This window comes from Diceros bicornis, chromosome X (assembly GCF_020826845.1).
Source record: "Diceros bicornis minor isolate mBicDic1 chromosome X, mDicBic1.mat.cur, whole genome shotgun sequence".
NCBI classification, from domain to species: Eukaryota; Metazoa; Chordata; class Mammalia; order Perissodactyla; family Rhinocerotidae; genus Diceros; species Diceros bicornis.
In genome coordinates this window covers 74,773,678-74,778,761 of record NC_080781.1, presented here as the reverse complement: position 1 = coordinate 74,778,761, position 5,084 = coordinate 74,773,678, and the positions used below count along the sequence as shown (strand labels likewise).

Below are 5,084 nucleotides of genomic sequence, written 5' to 3'. Positions count from 1 at the left end.
TGCAGAGTTTCCATGAGGTAAGAACTTTCTCTTAATCTTTCCTTTTAAATATTTGTTTAAGTCTTTACAATTACTTCTTTCTAACATTACCCCTGTCACAAACACAAACATTCGTGTACATAAGAATCCTCTGCCCAATACACACACACACACACACACACTCACACACACATCTGCCCTGGTGGCATGTAACAAAGTAATTAAGAGCATGCAATATGACATCAACCAGATCCACATTCAAATCGAGCCTCTCCCACATGGCTGTGAGATGATGTGCAAGTTATTTAATCCCATTGAGCCTAAAGCCTGGTATCAAAAATAGGTAAAATATAATATTTGTATCATAGGTATGTTATGAATATTCAATGAGATAATGCATGTTAAATGTTTAGCATAGTGCCTGGTACATAATAAACGTTCAATAAATATTAACTGTTATCTGAAGAAGAACTCAGTCAGCAAGTCCCATATTTCTCCTTCACCACCTCTTTCATAAATTATAGACTGTTACATCTCCCTTTATACAAAAAGGAACCCTAAGCTTTTAAGTATTTTCTTATACAACAGACTCCATTACTTCAATCATTTTAGTTGCTCTTCTCTGCGCTATAGATTCTGATGATGCCTGATCCTCCAGAAACACTTCATATTTACAATTTTTTTTCTGTTTAATACTCTTAGTGTGTTTTTTAAAAAATTAATTAATTTATTGAGATCATATTGGTTTATAACATTGTGTAACTTCAGGTATACATTATTATATGTCAGTTTCTGTTTAGACTGTATCATGCTCACCCCCAACAGTCTAGTTTTTAACCATCACCATACATATGTGCCCCTTTACCCCTTTCACCCTCCCCCTGACCCCCTTTCCCTCTGGTAACCACTAATCTGTTCTCTTTATGCATGTGTTTGTTTATCTTCCACATATGAGTGAAATCATATGTTGTTTGTCTCTCTCTGTCTGGCTTATTTCACTTAACATAATACCATCAAGGTCCATCCATATTGTTACAAATGGCACAATTTTGTCTTTTTTATGGCTAAGTAGTATTCCATTGTATGTGTGTGTGTGTGTGTATATATATATATATACATACATACATATATATACACCACATCTTCTTTATCCAGTCATCAGTTGATGGGCACTTGTGTTGCTTCCACATCTTGGCTATTGTGAATACTGCTACAATGAACACAGATCTCTTTGCATTTTTGATTTCATGTTCTTTGGATAAATACTCAGTAGTGGGATAGCTGGATCATATGGTATTTCTATTTTTAATACTCTTAATGTCTTAACATTCTTTTTGTTGTTAAAAATTACAGAGAGAATTTTCCAGTCAGGTGTGTATGCAGGCATGCAGTCTTATATAAACATTCACCAATATGTTTATAGAAATTCGCAGATTAAAATATTTCTATATCTATGTATACATACGCATACACACACATGCAAATACCTTTCACATTACTTAGATCCTTTAACTTTCTTGAGAAAAAAGATTAATGATTAATAGCTTACCTTATATCACTTTTCTCTTTTTAATTCACTGTTAAATTATTTCCTCTTGAATTTTTTGGCTTTCCTAGCTTTCCATCTCATGAAAAAATGCATATATCTGTAGTTTTAATGTTTTATGTTAATTGTAGCTTTTACGTTTTTCTGGAAGAATATACTAATCGAACATGTCTGTTTCCCAGGAACAACTATATCAGCTGATTTGCTTGAAGTGTCAAAGTTACTTTGTCTCCTGACTACTTGCTCAGATGTTCCAATATACTTGAAGCAAATTCATAACTCTGTTTCTAACACAAAGTTGGAAGATGCAATGAGTGCTTGATATATTTGAAATGAGGTTACACTGTTTCCAAAATACTATGTTGCCTTCTTAATTATGTATTTTTTCAAATATTTATTAAGTGCCTGATATGCCCCAGGCATTGTGTGAGATTCTGAGTATATAATAGTATAACAACAAAAAAAGTGATTTAAAAAAGAATAAACAAAATATTAGCCAGAGAAGAGAGATTGTGTTTTCTTCATTTCTTTATCTAGACAACCCCCTCACTCTGACAGTACCTTAAACATTGCCCAACATAGAAATGCTCTGCCTATTATATATCTAAAAGAATGATCTTTGCCATGATTAAAAACTGTCAACTGTATAATATGAGATAATTTTCTACATCTTAAATATATTGAATCACATAAGCTGTGGTAGCTAGCAAAATTAACTACTTAAATTAACTATTATATTTTCCGTTTCCATATTGCAGTCAGTTTTAGCAACAGAGAATCTTTACTCCTGTTTTCTGGATTAATATTGTCCTTATTGGTAAGGTCAAGGCATTTACTGCCCTGTAAAGTTTTTATTTTTCTTTCTCAACTATTCCCAATTTTCTCATCTGTAGTAAATTGCATATAGCTTGATTAAAGAGGTAGTGTCACCCTAGAAATATCTGTATTTGATATAAATAATGATTTAGAGTGAGTGCAAATGCTTTAATATATGAACATTAGGATATTAGAGATGTTTATAATATTTTATGTTGGATTTGGCAATGCTATTTTAGATGATAATGGAAATATATAACTCAGTAGAAAAGTAGCAAAGATATTTATTTGAACTGGATTCAATCATATATTGAGTACCAGGAATGAACCTAAATGTGTTAAGTGTTTTGAGGTGTAAAAAAGAAATGTAGAGCAACAAAACAAAACATAGATAAATTGGACTTCATCAAAATTAAAAAAAAATTGTGCATCAAAAGACAATATCAACAGAGTGAAAAGGCAATCCACAAAATGGGAGAACGTATTTGCAAATTATCTATCTGATCAAGGATTATTATCAAGAATATATAAAGAAGTCTTACAACTCAACAACAACAAGAACAACAAAAAGTTAAAAAATGGACGGGGTCTCAGGCCAAAATGGCAATCAGGCCTGCCATTGCAGCATCAAGCTGGTGACTGGAGGGTATTCAAACTTGTGTTACAATGCTGCTGGATTCAATAAACTGGGGTTAATGTGAGATGATACTAAATATGAGGATGATGACATTAAAGAAGGCATAAGAAATCTTCCTGACAACCTTTATAATGATAGGGTCTTTTGCATTAAGAGAGCACTGAACCTGACCAGAAAGCAGCAGATCTTGCCTAAAGAGTAGTGGACAAAATATAAGAAGGATAAATTCTACCTTGAACCATATCTGAAAGAGGTTATTTGGGAAAGAAAAGAGAGAGAAGAATGAGCAAAGAAATAATCATGTAGTTGAAATCTGCAGGTGCAGCTGTCCTCAAAGTATTTTTATAAAGTTGGTTAAGACTGAAATGTACAATTTAGAACTATTTTGGCTGCAAATGTATTAATTTAAATAAATGTCTATTGTAATCATTGTTGGGAAAAAATGGACAAAGGACCTGAGTAAACATTTCTTTAAAGATGATATGCAGATGATCAATAAGCACATGAAAAGATGCTCAATATTGCTAATCAATGGGAAGTGAAAATAAATATGACAATCAGATATCACTTCACACTTATTAGGATGGCTATTATTTAAAAAAAACAGAACATAACAAGTGTTGACAAGAATATGGAGAAATTACAACATGTGCATTGTTGGTGGGAACGTAAAGTGGTGCAGCCACTGTAGAAAACAGTATGGCAGTTCCTCAAAATCTTAAACACAGAATTACCATATGATCTAGCTATTAACTTTGGGTGTATACCTAAAAGAATTGAAAGCAGAAAGTCAAACAGATATTTGTACACCAATGCTCTATAGCAGCATTACTCACACTAGCTAAAAGGTGGAAACAACTCAAATGCCCAGTGACATATGAATGGCTTATCAAAATGCAGTATACATGTACAATGGAATATTATTTAGCTTTTAAAAAGGAATAAAATTTTGGCACATGCTACAATATGGATGGATCTCAAAAACGTTATGCTAAGTATAGTAGGTCAGTCATAAGAGAACAAATATTGTATTTGTTCTTCCACTTATATGAGTTACCTTGAACAGTCAAATTCATAGAGACAGAAAGTAGAAAGGTGGTTTCCTGAGGTTAAGGAGAGACAATAGGGAGTTATTGTTTAATGGAAACAGAATTTCAATTTTGAAGATGAAAAAGTTCTAACGATGGATGCTGGTGATTGTTGCACAACAACGTGAATGTACTTAATGCCACTGGACTATACACTTAAAAATTGTTAAAATGGTAAATTTTATGTTCCACATATTTACAACAAAAAAAAAGAAATGTGGTCCTGAACATTTCCCCCCAAAAGCTTAAATTTTGCTGCCAAGAGGAGACAAGCGCATGAATTGTTAAAAAAAAAAAAAATTAGAAACATTATCAATGGTTAAGCTGAGTGTGATTCATGTAGGAAATGGTTTGAGAGTTTGGTGGAAAGTTAGAGCAATCTGAGTGGAATTTACCCGATAATTCTTCAGCCAGGAAGAACTTGAGCTAGATTCTGAAGGATGTATATGATTTGAATAGATGGAAAAGAGCATGGATAGTAATGCAGATGTTAAAAGGAACCTCACATTTTGAAAGAAGACAAGTCTAAAATGAAGTGAGAATTTTGGAGAACAGTGAGAGGAGATTGGTTAGAAAGAGCTGGGCAAGAATGTGGAAGGTCTTATGTCTGAGGAACTGAGACTATCTCTGACAGGCAATGGAGATGCACTGAGAGTTTGTGTGCTGAAGGATGACACAATGAAAACATTATTTTAGAATATTTATTTTAGCCTTTCCTTTATTTATCATTTATAAACATTCTAATAAGTCCTTGATTTTTTATTTTCTAAACTGTTTGACAGTCTTGTATGTCTCCTAATGCAGAATTCCAAACAGAGCTTTCAGGTCTCTCATATTCTGATATCCTGAGATAGCAGTGTTAAATGTTTTAAAATCCATGTTTTGAGACTGAACAGTTCACATTTAAATTTCAGGAAGATAGAGCTTCTTAAGTATTCTAGAAAGTGAGTTTAATGCCTTTATCAGTTGCAACTATCAGAGAGGTTTTCTTCTTCAGCAGTAATTATGTCTATAAAAT

The 5,084-nt window shown here is 32.8% G+C and overlaps 1 pseudogene; it reads left to right on the top strand.

Annotated features, from left to right (window-relative positions):
* Positions 1 to 2,941: 2,941 nt before the first annotated feature.
* LOC131401190 (cytochrome b-c1 complex subunit 7-like) lies at positions 2,942 to 3,276 on the top strand (annotated as a pseudogene).
* Positions 3,277 to 5,084: the final 1,808 nt, after the last annotated feature.